The sequence below is a fragment of the Physeter macrocephalus genome, chromosome 18 (assembly GCF_002837175.3).
Source record: "Physeter macrocephalus isolate SW-GA chromosome 18, ASM283717v5, whole genome shotgun sequence".
Lineage (NCBI taxonomy): Eukaryota > Metazoa > Chordata > Mammalia > Artiodactyla > Physeteridae > Physeter > Physeter macrocephalus.
The window spans coordinates 61937747-61951322 of NC_041231.1; positions in this window are offsets into that span (position 1 = coordinate 61937747).

A 13576-nucleotide genomic window follows, 5' to 3' on the forward strand; every position below is an offset into this window, starting at 1 on the left:
GATAGAACATCAGAAACTACAAGCTGGTCCACATGGCTAGAGAAGACATTCAGGAAGGAATGTAGCCAGAAGGAAGACAAAAGAGGTAGTCCAATCGTGAAGGAGCTTATATGCCAAGCTAAGGAACACAGATCTGATGCTGAGGACAATGAGAAATATGCAGCTTTCCAGGCGGCAGTTTGATGTATGGAGAGAGTTATCATTGTTAGAAGACATCACCCTGAGGGGGAAGTTAAGCCTGATCAGGAAATAAGATCACCCAGAGAAATTGTGAAATGTCCAAAGGGGTGGACGCTGAGGATGGGAACCTAAAGAACACCTACACTGAAACTGGGTAAGCAACAGACACCCAAGAGTGAGACTGAGAAGAAGGAAGTAGAGAGGGATAAAAAAATCAAGTGGCTTGATGGAGAACGCAGAAGAGGGAGCTTTAATTAGACGGGAGACGACTACATTAAGTGATGCTGGAGACTAAAAAAAATGGATGTAGTGACACAGAAATCACACTGACAAGGATTCCCACTCTCGCCACTTACATTCAACATAGTGTTTTGGAAGTCCCAGCTGCAGCAATCAGAAAAGAAAAAAATAAAAGAAAGCCAAATTGGAAAGGAAGAAGTAAAACTGTCCCTCTTTGCAGATGCCATGATACTACACAAAGAAAATCCCAAAGAGCCACCAGAAAACTACTAGAGCTCAACAGTGAATTTGGTAAAGTTGCAGGATACAAAATAAACACTCAGAACTCTGTGGAACTTCTATACACTAACAATGAACTATCAGAAAGAGAAATTAAGGAAACAATCCCACTTACCATTGCATCGACAAGAATAAAATACCTAGGAGAAAACCTACCTAAGGAGGCAAAAGACCTGAACTCCAAAAACTATAAGACACTCATAAAAGAAATTGAAGGTAACACAAACAGATGGAAAGATATTCCATGTTCTTGGATTGGAAGAATCAATACTGTTAACATGACCGTACTACCCAAGGCAATCTACAGATTCAATGCAATCCTTATCAAAATGCCAATGGCAGTTTTCACAGAAGTAGAACAAAAAAATTTTTGAATTTGTATGGAAGAACCAAAGACGCCGAATCATTAAAGCAATCTTGAGAAAGAAGAACAGAGCTGGAGGAACCATGCTGTCTGACTCCAGACTATACTACAAAGCTACAGTTATCAAAACAGTATGGTCCTGACACCAAACCAGACATATAGATCAATGCAACAGGATAGAAAGCCCAGAAGTAAACCCATGCACTTATACCAATATATGACAAAGAGGGCAAGATTATGCAATGAAGAAAAGACAGTCCCTTCAATAAGTGGTGCTGGGAAAACTGGACAGCTACATGTAAAAGAATGAAATTAGGACATTCTCTCACACCATATACAAAAATAAACTCCAAATGGATTAAAGAGCTAAATGTAAGACTGGATACTATAAAACTCCTAGAAGATAACATAGGCAGAACACTCTTTGACATAAACCACAGCAATGTTTTTTTGGATCCATCTCCTCAAGTAAAGGAAATAAAAGCAAAAATAAACAAATGGGACCTAATGAAACTTAAAACCTTTTGCAAGCAAAGGAAACGATCAACAAAATGAAAAGACAACCTACTGATTGGGAGAAAATATTTGCAATGGATAGGACCAATAAGGGATTAGTAGCCAACATACAGAAACAGCTCATAAAACTGAACATCAAAAAAACTAACAACCTGATTCAAACATGGGCAGACGAAATGAATCGACATTTTTCCAAAGAGGAAATGCAGATGGCCAACAGGCACATGAAAAGATGCTCGACACTGCTAATCATCAAGGAAATGCAAATCAAAACTACACTGAGGTATCACCTCACTCCTGTCGGAATGGCCATCATCAAGAAGAGCACAAACAACAAATGTGGGCAAGGATGTAGAGAAAAGGGAACGCTGGTACAGTTGGTAGGAATGTAAATTGGTGCAGCCACTGTGGAAAACAGTATGGAGCATTCTCAAAAAACTAAAAATAGGACTACCATATGACCCCACAACTCCACTCCTGGGTATATTTCCGGAAAAAATAAAAACACTAATTTGAAAAGAAACATGCACCCCAATGTTTGCAGCAGCAGTATTGACAACTGCCAAGATATGGAAGCAACCTAAGTGTCGTCAAGAGATGAATGGATAAGGAAGATGTGGTACATATAACCAATGGCATACTACGCAGCCATTAAAAAGAATGACTACATAGGAATCCTACATAGCGAGGAAAGTACATGAACTAGACAGATCTTTACATGTCAGCGCGGATGAACCGAGCAAAGGTAACACTAAACAAAGCAAGTAACAAGAGAAAACGTAGTACAATACTATATGCTGTTTAAGAATACTTAAAAATGTAGCCTAAATAGAAAGACATCCATGGCAGTGATGGAGACCAAGTTCAGAAGAGTGGTTACCCAGGGTCAGCAGGGGAGTGGCTGTGTTTGGGAAAGTGGCCACACCAGGCTCTTCAACAGGAATGGTATGGTTCACTTCACACGCTGGATGGAGGACAGAGGAGTGTCTGCGATGTTATAATGTGACCACGCTGCATGTAAAAGCCATTGCTGACCACATCTAGGGGATCTGATGCGCGAGAGCTGGTAGTGGGTGGAGGTATGCAGAATGTGGTGGTAGAAGAGGAACGTTGTACGCATAACACCTACGGCCTGACCAGAGGACGACCACTGTTCTAGAAACTGGACACAAATCCAACTTCTACGGCCAATGTTAAAAGACAAACTGAGGCATATTTAAAATTGTAACACTTCACATGTGCAAAAATAGATTCAATTCAGGCACCACCAAAGCGTAAGTGGTGGGGAGCACCGCAGCCACAGGAGCTGCAGAGATTTTTATTTTAAAAGGGCAGAAGCAAAGCAAGGAAATGACTGACTTGCTATAGCTTTAAAGCCTAGTTGGTGCTTTGTGACTGGTTGTCCTCAGCGGTGTTCGTCACCCTGAGGCGTTGACAGCCTTAGATTTTGGTTGGTTTACCTAGGCGGCCGCATCACTAGAGCCACCGCAGGCTAACGGCCTCCTTGCAGGGTTATAATTTACTAACGCCAATTGTCTGAGTCCTTCCTCTTGCTCAGTCACTTCACTTCCTACGCCTCAGATTCTCTTCTGTAAAGTGGATATTCAGTAGGAAATTCTGTGTGGAGGTGTCAGTAAAAAACACAGTGATTATTAGTAACCACGATCATGTCCTGAAGGCATGGAACACGTCACCATTTGCCAACCACCCTGTCAAGTCAGCAGGAACTACAGAAATTGAGAGCTCTCCGCAGAAATTCACACACACGCGGACCAGGTAAGGGACCACAGGCAGACGTTCACGCAGCCTTTTATGTGTCCCTCACGGAGTGCACGCTCTCTGCTGGGCGGGGCGAGCACAGACATTTGTCGGGAGTTTACTTTTAAAATGCGTTGATACAACCAGGTCTCACTTTTGTGTGGATGAGTCAGCAAACGCTTTTTGGAAACCCCAACTTCTCCACACCTCCTACCTTTCGCGCTGCCCTTGTCTCGAAGCTCCCGCCCCTGCTCCTCAGGCCGCGTCCCCATGGGAGGCGGGACTGCGTGCGGACGCAGGGCGTGCGGGCAGACGTCCTCGAGCCCTGCCCCTATGGGCCCGCCCGGAGGCTTAAAACGCATCCCGGCGGCGCGGAGGACTTTGAGTCCGGCGCCAACAGCCTGCGATGCGGCGGCGCGGGAGCGCGGCATGGAGGGGCCGGCCTAGCGGGGGCCCGTGGCCCTATGTCTTCTGGCTGCGGAGCCGATCCTGCGCACGCTGCGGGGCCGCAGCCGGCGGGCGGTGGGCGCCCGAGGGGCCGGGAGGCAAGACGGGGCCCCCAGGCAGGTGTGGGCATCGTGTCCGCAGCCAGCGTCCCCGATGCCGCGCTCAGGCCATGATCACTCGGGGAAGCTGCGCCAGGACAGCGCGGCCGACCTCTTCTCGCGCTGTGAGGACCGGTGCGCGCTGCAGGCCTCGGAGCCTCTGCCCGCCGTGCGCGCTTCCCTGCGGGAGGGCCTGCTGGACTTATCGCCGACCGCCTCCGCGGGGTGGGCAGGGCGCCGCTCCTGAGCACCCTCTGCCTCTGATCTGTATCCAGAGCTTCTTCCAGCCACAGCTTGGCGAGACAGGTTTGTACTTCCCGCTTCCAGGGGCTCTCGTGTGGGCGCTGCGAGGCGGGGTTTTAGATGGTACAAGGCGGAGGGCGGGCACTCAAACCGCTGCCCAGTGCCCGGGTGTGCGTGCAGTAGACGGGGCGTGTGGCCTAGGACTCCTGCCAGCTCGGTGACCCCGGCCTAGTGCCTTAAGACTTCTAGGTCTCAGTGTTCTCATCTGTAGCATGGGCTTAACAGGACCCAGTCTCTGTGGCGGTTACAGGGATGCACTGTGTTCATGCTTGTAGGCTCTAGCTCGGTGACCCCGGCCTAGTGCCTTAAGGCTTCTAGGTCTCAGTGTTCTCATCTGTAGCATGGGCTTAAAAGGACCCAGTCTCTGTGGCGGTTACAGGGATGCACTGTGTTCATGCTTCTAGACTCTACAATGTAGAACACTTAGCACCGTTTGGAGCATCGTTAATTGTTGCACAGATGTTACCTGGTCTGTTGAATGACTTTGCCTGGTACATAACAAAGCGATTAGGAAATGGATATATCCCCACTTCACTTCCGTTCCATTAAAACAGGGCTCAGCAAAACAACAATCTTTTTTAATAGTCGTATCATGTAGTGGAAAGAGCACAGGTGTGAAGGCAGCTTAGGGTTTGAATTCCAGGGCATATGCTCTCTGTGGCCTGGGCAGGTTTCTTTTGAACTGCAATCCCCACACTTGTAAAATGACGTGAAAAGCCACTCTTTCTGTGGGTTCTTAGAATTAATTAAGCTGGTTATGTGTGTAAAGTATCCTGGCAATTGAATGAGTTGTCAGAACCAAGTGCTGCTGGAGACGATGCTTCTGCCCTAGGTAATATTCCCTTCTACTGGGCGGCAGGTAAACACAAGCACAGTAGTCAGTGCTCTGGAAGAAGTGAGTTCTGGTGCTACAGAGCACAGAAACTTTTTTTTTTATTTAATTTTTATTTTATATTGGAGGATAGTTGATTTACAATATTGTGTTAGTTTTATGTGTACAGCAAAGTGATTCAGTTATACATATATCCATTCTTTTTCAGATTCTTTTCCCATACAGGTTGTTATAAGATATGCAGTAGAGTTCCCTGCGCTATGCAGTAGGTCCTTGTTGATTACGTGTTTTATATATAGTCATGTGTATATGTTAATCCCAAAGTCCTAATGTATCCCTCCCCCCAACCTTTCCCCTTTGCAGAGCACAGAATCTTGGAAGGGAAAGTTCAGGGTAGGCTTCTTGGAGGAGGTGCCATCCTTTCTAAGGATATGTAGAAGCTCCTGGGTTAGCAGGAGGGAGAAGTGTGTGTCAAAGATTGAGAAATATAAGAAAATATGTCAAAACTAAGGTACACGAGTGGAACTCCGGGTTTGGGAGAGAAATGAGAGTTGATACTGGAAACCTACTGAGGCCAAACAGAAAGGGGCATTGTTTGTCCTGTCAGAAGTTTGGATGTTTATCCTGAAGGCTGTGGGAAACCCTAAAGAACAATGAGATGGATTTCTGGTTTAGAGGCTCACTCGGACCTCCATGTGGAAGGCAGTTGATTGGGTGCAGGGTAAATTGTAATCTAAGGGTCCCACTTAAGTTATAAAAGGTTGGACTGGATATTGGAGATCCGAGACAGAATGTGTGGGGCCTGGTGACCAGTGAGAAAAGGGAGGGCAGCAAGCGTGGGTGACAGTTTATAGCTGCATCTTTTTGTGAGATACAGAGCACAGTAAGAAGGGATTGGGGGTACGGAGAGGATCTTACTTGATCTTCAGTGCTCTAGAGGGGCCTGTTAGACGGGTCTGGGCCTAAGGTACACATCTGGGCTTTTTGGGAGAACAGGTGTTTGAAGGCCTGGGAGATATTTAGGTTACCCCCAAGACGATACAGAGAATCATAGGTCTGGGAATTTTTTAAGTGGATATATTTGAGGGTGTTTATAAGCTGAGAGAAAGTAGCCAGCAGAGGAAGAGTGTGAAGATCTAGGAGAGGAAATGATTGTTCATTTGTTTTAAAAAAGCTGAATACTTATCGTGTGCCTGGCCTCTTTTCTAGGATCTGGGGTTCACACCATCTGTTATCTCTCCTGCAAGGACAGTTCAACTCATCCCCTGGTGAGAAGTCAGATTATTCTTTGCATCCCATTCAGGTGTAGGACCTGTTCTGTACCTCTGAAGGTACAGAGTACCTTAACCAGAGTAATAACGTAGAAATCAAAAGAAATTATAGCTGGAAGGGACCTTAAAGGCCACTGTACTTAATTTTGCCTAATATTTTACATTGAATTTAAGAAGTTATTGGAGAGCCCATTCTCTTCAGAGTTCCTTCACTGAACTTCCTTTATGTCTTCAATCCAGTGGATCCAGCTTGTAGATTTTGGCGTCCTCCTAAATTTGCTTCTTCATCCATATTACATTTTGCCTGCACTATGGAAGAAGTTCCTGGGTGATATCGTGGCCGCTGGGCTCAGTTCCTCTAAGTTCCTCCCCCTACTTTGGTCGAATGATCTTCTAACATAAAAAGATATGCCTAAAATACTGCTGCTAATGGCTTGCCCACAGAGTTAGTGCTTACTAGCCGCCCAGGGTGTGCTCTGCACAGAGGCGTGTAGTCTGCACTGTGCTCGGCCAAGCCTCATGGGTGTCATTGGCCCTGAGGAAGGGGAGCATTTTGTGATCACTCCCTTTATCTAATGGGTCCTTCAGCAGCGGGGCGCCTTTTTCTAATCAGCGGAGGCACCCTTACTCAGCCAGTCGTAGCCCCGGGCCTCATCACCTGTGGGATACAAGCCATGGTCTCTCCCAGGCTTGCTTCGGCCAGCATCTCTATTTTCATTTCTGTCTCTTCTCACATTGGACCCTTGGCGTTTAGTCATTGCCACCTGCAGTATTTACTGTGCCCAGCAGGTGTCAGCCTTGAGTGTCTTTGCACAGGTGCTCCCCGGGCCTCATCCCCTGTGGGACACAAGCCATGGCCTCTCCCAGGCTTGCTTCGGCCAGCATCTCTATTTTCATTTCTGTCTCTTCTCACATTGGACCCTTGGCGTTTAGTCATTGCCACCTGCAGTATTTACTGTGCCCAGCAGGTGTCAGCCTTGAGTGTCTTTGCACAGGTGCTCCCTGTGCAGTTAATGCACCTCCTCCTCCAACTCTGCATAGCCTCATCTTTCTCGATTCTACTTCAGGGTTATCATGAAGCCATCACTTCGACATAACATTCTGCCTCCAAAGGAACGTGTGTGCATAAAGGTTATGTTTTTTTATCTCATGTGATTGAAATTTTGAGTTTACACATGTCCCTCCTTAATGAAGGCTTTAAGGCCAGGAGTCGTTTCTAATCCTTAGCACAGAGCAGATGCCTTTTTTTTAAATGCTTTTTTTTTTTTTTTGGTGGTACGCGGGCCTCTCACTGCTGTGGCCTCTCCCTTCGCGGAACATAGGCTCAGGACGCGCAGGCCCAGCGGCCATGGCTCACGGGCCCAGCGGCTCGGCGGCATGCGCGACCCTCCCAGGCCAGGGCACGAACCCGCGTCCCCTGCATCGGCAGGCGGACCCCCAACCACTGCGCCACCAGGGAAGCCCAAATTTTGTCTTTTGATACATGTGAGTGCAGCTTTCCTTTTGTTGAAAGAATATGACAAGTTTTCAGTTTGGGATTCTACCATTTAGTAAAGATAGTCCACTTAATTTTAGAAATAAGAGATTTAATATATAATACATAATAATACTTTTATGTATTTTTAGTTACTGAAAACTTTGTGATAACTGTGAAGAAAGTATGCCATTTTAGTCTTCAAACTTAAATGAATCAAGTGTTTATTAGCTGCTGTAGTTTATAAAGTAATAAAAATCACCACATCAGCAGTTTGTAAATACAGTTTTAAAAATAATACCTTAACAACTTTACAGTGGTTATAATGAGTGTATTTAGGCCTAAAATTATTTAATAATTTGACATGAAGCCTTTTTAATAGTTTGATGGTGCAGATCAGGGATAGGTAAACTATGGCTGATGGGCCAGATCCAGCCCATTGCCTGGTTTTGTAAAGAAAGTTTTTCTGGAACATAGTCGCATCCATTGGTTACATGGTAGCTATGGCTACTTACAGCCTACACGAGTGGGATTGAGTAGTTGCACCAAAAAATGGAAAGCCCAGAAAGCTGGAAATGTTTAAATTTAGATTTGAAAAATTGAAAAATTCTTTGAGCCTATACAGGGCAAGTCCATTAACCCCTGGGGTAGGAAACACTCAAGAACTTGGGTGCCAAAGCCAAATGGCCTAGGTTCAAATTCGCTTTCTCCCTTTTCATAGCATTTGACCATGGGCAAATCACTTAACATCTATGCCTCATTATGAGGTTTAAATGAACTCATTTGTATAAATAGTGCCTGGCACATACTAAGCACTGTGTAAATGATTGCTGTTATTTCTGCTTGGAGCTTTTATAAGCTATAGTTAATAGGAAACTAACACTGACAATTTTCCTTTTAGAGTGTCAAAGGCACTTTGAGTCTTTTATTTTTTCAAGAATGGTAATAAGACTTTTTCCATTTAAAGTCAGTGTTCCCTGTTACCAAAATGTATTTTATGAATATAAAGAATTGAATGTCTTTAAGACAATAATTGTGATTAAATGTCAAACCATTATTTTCCCAAGGCACATCAAACTGGCTCTGCATAGTCCAGGCCTCTAAAGTTTGTGTGCATACTCTAGGTAGCATGTGAGATCCATTTTGTAAATACAGTTTTTGAAATAATGCCTGAGACTTCCCTGGCGGTCCAGCAGTTAAGACTCTGAAATCTCAATGCAGGGGGCCCGGGTTCGATCCCTGCTCAAGGAACTAGATCCCACGTGCCTGCCATAACTAAGAGCCCACATGCCACAAATAAAATATATTTTCCCAAGGCACATCAAACTGGCTGTGCATAGTCCAGGCCTCTAAAGTTTGTGTGCATACTCTAGGTAGCATGTGAGATCCATTTTGTAAATATAGTTTTTGAAATAATGCCTGAGACTTCCCTGGCGGTCCAGCAGTTAAGACTCTGAAATCCCAATGCAGGGGGCCCGGGTTCGATCCCTGCTCAAGGAACTAGATCCCCCTTGCCTGCCATAACTAAGAGCCCACATGCCACAAATAAAATATCTGGCATGCTGCAACTAAAGACCCAGCACAGCCAAACAAACAAACAAACAAATAAATATTTTTTAAAAATAAATAAAATAATGCCTTAGGAGCTAGGAAAAGAAAATATTAGAACCTATTTAGCTTTATATCATTTAATAATTATCTGTGTAGTTTATAATGTACATATATTATATGTATAGAGCTTCATGTATATAATTTGTTAAAAAATAAGATACATATTAAAAAGTTTTCTTATGGGTTGCCCAGTCAGGTGTTTGGAGACCATTGGAGGACAGAATGATGAAATTTAGAGCCTCAGCAATGATAGAATTTAGAACCAATTCCCTGACTTAGAAGATAAGGAAAATAATTCATAGACTGTAATTGAGTTGCCCAACTTTAAATAACTGTTCAAAAGCAGGTCATCCAGTGGCTGGAATCTATTCACTGACTGACTAGTATCTGGGTCACTGGACTTGTAAACCAGAACTGACTGTTTAATTTCTCAGGTTGATTCTCCTGGCATATATGCTTGATATGTGTGTGTGTAAATCTCTGACATAGTAAGCCATACTCAGTAGGCACACCCTGTTTCCTTATTCAAGCATCTTAATTTCATCCCGTTAAATCTTTGAAGTAGCAGACTACCAGAAGGCATGAAGAAACCTGGGCTGAGAGTCTTCGTTCCAGGAGATCTGATCTTGACTGTATGACTGGTTTGAGGCGCATCACTCTGAACTGCAGCACACTCATTGGTGACCTGGGTGCAAGTGCTTTGGCAGAATCTCTTAGGATTTATGGCTTAGTGGTAAATTGTAAATTTGAAAATATTGAATTTTTAATATGATATATGCTTAGCTTTTGGCATGATACTGTTGTGATAGGATTTTTTTAAAGCCTCATTTTTCTGATAGCTTTTATTTTGCTTTTAAACTTGCTCTAAGAGTTGCATATATTCTTTATAGAAAATACAGAGTAACAAGAGAACAATTACCTATAATCTTAATACCCAGACGTAATCACTGTTCATTTTGGTGCAGACACTTTCAGTCTTTTTTTTTTACTGTAAATATATTTGTACACTTAGGGATTACAAAAATAAAATTGTAGTATACTTGCTATTTCATATTCCTGCTTTTTTCACTTAATGATATATCATGTAGTATTCCATTGTATTGATGTCCCATAGTTTATTCAATTCCTTGCAATTAGATTTACACAGTTTGCTTTTCCGTGTCAGAAACAATGTGGATACGTTGTATATACATCTCTGTGTCCGTTGGGATTACTTCTGTAGAATAAGGTACTAGAAGTGGAATGACTAAGTGTGACATATTTTTAAGACTTTTGATACACATTACCAAATTACCATCTTGAAAGGCTATGCCAATTTGTAGTCTACCCCAACAGTGGATGTGAAGCCTGCCTCACACAAACACTGGCTTGTAACACTTTTAAAAACTGTAAAACTACAAAAATGAGTACCTCTCCCTTTTTCATGCAGGTGGGAGTACTCCAAATTTTATAACTTTTTTTCAGTTAATTTAGTATGAGCATCTTAGCAAGTCAGTAAATTTGCATCTATTGCATTTTTGTGACTGTTCAGTGTTCCATTATATGAATATGCCACAGTACACATAGCTTATCCATTCTTGTATATAAGCTATGTCCAGTTTTTCAGTTCCAAATAGTACTCTGATATGTATCCTTACCTATAACTCTATTTCTTTTGGTTAAATTCTTAGAGAGTTGTTGGATTAAAAGGGTATGCACATTTTAAAGGCTTGGCTTAATCTGATAGGAGAATAACCAACTTTTGTTTTATTTTGTATTCGTTTGATTTACTGGTGGTTTACTGGCTGTTTGTATTAATTTGGCTAGTTAATTATACCCTGTGTCCATTCTTCTGTAGTGCGAGTTTGTAACGGTTGTATCCTATCCTGCCAGATCCATATGTGTGACTCGCTATTTCTGTATGTCATGGGGTGCTGAAAGACTCTAGTTATTTTAATGTGATGCGCCACACAACACTTAAAAAAGTGACTCATGATAGTTGCCTTTCATGTAATATTTTTTAATACCTGTGCTTTTGTGATGATTCCTTTTGTTTAAATGAGTAGGTTGTTCAGCCCCATAACTACTAGACTTCATGATCATTTGTTCTAGTTTTTGTCTGACCTTTTGCTGAGAGAGTTCCTGACCATTGTACATTCATGATAGGTTTTTAGTATGTATTGTGTATTCACACATTCTTTGAATTTGTTATTATTTGTATCGTCTTAGACTTGTCTTTTTTGCTCTAAAACTAACAGTTATTACATTTCTTCTCTTTCGTTTTCCCCTTTTAACTAGTTTCAAGTGTGATTTGAAGCTCAAGATCATGATCAGAAGAATGCAGTGCATTTCTCAGCTCCACCAGTTTTTGCTTGTGAGGTTTACATGCCACTGCCCCCGTGCTAATTTTGAACTGAGATTTATTTTGTGATTTTTTTGCTCACAGGTTATATACACTTATTTTTCAGTTCTGTAATTGTAAAATATGTTGGATGATTTATTGGTACTAAAGGCAGGGTTATCATTGCACATCCAAGAAGAGGTTTTTAAATTGGATTATGCATTATGTGTGTGTGTATACATTTCTGTTTTTTTCCATACCCCAAATTACAAACCTGCCATGACTGGTCTTGTGCAGGACTCTTCCACACGTGAGAAAATGAGAGTTGTCTATATGTGAAATCTGTATAGAGTTAGCAAGTGACCTTTTGTCTTTCATCCAAAGCACTTGACCTGCAGCAGTGTGGCCTCACCAGTGAAGGAGCAAAGGCTTTACTAAAGGCCCTTGAAACCAACAGAACTCTGGTCGTTTTAACCATTTTTTTAAAAATTCCATATATATCTGTTAGCATACGGTATTTCTTTTTCTCTTTCTGGCTTACTTCACTCTGTATGACAGACTCTAGGTCCATCCACCTGACTACAAATAACTGCATTTCGTTTCTTTTTATGGCTGAGTAATATTCCACTGTATATATGGGCCACAACTAGTTTATCCATTCATCTGTCGATGGACACTCACGTTGCTTCCATGTCCTGGCTATTGTGAATAGAGCTGCATGAGCATTCCAAGGAGAGATTTTTAAATTGGATTATGCATTATGTGTGTGCATATACGTTTCTGTTTTTTTCCATACCCAAAATTACAAATGTGCCATGGCTGGTCTTGTGCAAGAGTCTTCCACACGTGAGAAAATGAGAGTTGTCTATATGGCAAATCTGTATAGAGTGAGCAAGTGACCTTTTGTCTTTCATCGAAAGCACTTGACCTGCAGCAGTGTGGCTTCACCAGTGAAGGAGCAAAGGCTTTACTAAAGGCTCTTGAAACCAACAGAAGTCTGCTAGTTCTGGATATAAGAAAAAATCCACTTGTTGGTATGTGGTCACTTTTCTTTTTTTAATTGATTAACACATAGCAAAACAAAAAGAATTTGTTCACGTATTGACAGTTTTTAACACTTAATGTGTTTAACTTTCCTCATCGTATACAGTTCACCCTTGAACAACTTAGGGTTCAGGAGTGGTGACGCCTACGCTGTTGAAAATCTGGGTATGAGTTTATAGTCAGTGGTTCCGCATCTGTGGATTCAACCAACCTTGGATCTTGTAGGACGATAGTCCATATTTATTGAAAAATATCCGTGTGTAAATGGACCCACGAGGTTCAAACACATGTTGTTCAAGAGTCAACTGGACTTTTCTAATGTTGCACTTCCCTTATTTTTTTTTAGCAGATAATGTACTAATTAAAGTGAGTTATACGTGTAAATTGTTCTTATCTCTACTCTGAATAGAAGTGAGCCTAGATACTAAGCCTGCTTCTACCGAGAGCATTATTTCCTTCATGTGCAACCTGTGAATTCTTGCAAGGAGTACTTTATCCATTTGTCAGTTTCACAAGTAATTTTTTTAATACCTCTGTGTGCCAGATACGGGTCAGGCACTAGGGATAAAGCAGTGAACCAGACAGACCAAAGTCTTTCCCTCATGGAACTTACATTCTAGTGAAGGAGTTCCGATAGAAATGAGTAAACAGATAAGTAATATAATTTTAGATAGTAGGATGTGCAAAAATATCTTAATGTAAGGAGAGTTGGGGGGAGCATGTAGGACTCCATTGTATAGGTTTGTTAGGGGACAGCTTCACTGGAGAAGTGGCATTTGAATGGAGACCTGAATGAAGAGAGGAGCAAGCCATGGAAGACCTGGGATAAGCACATTCCA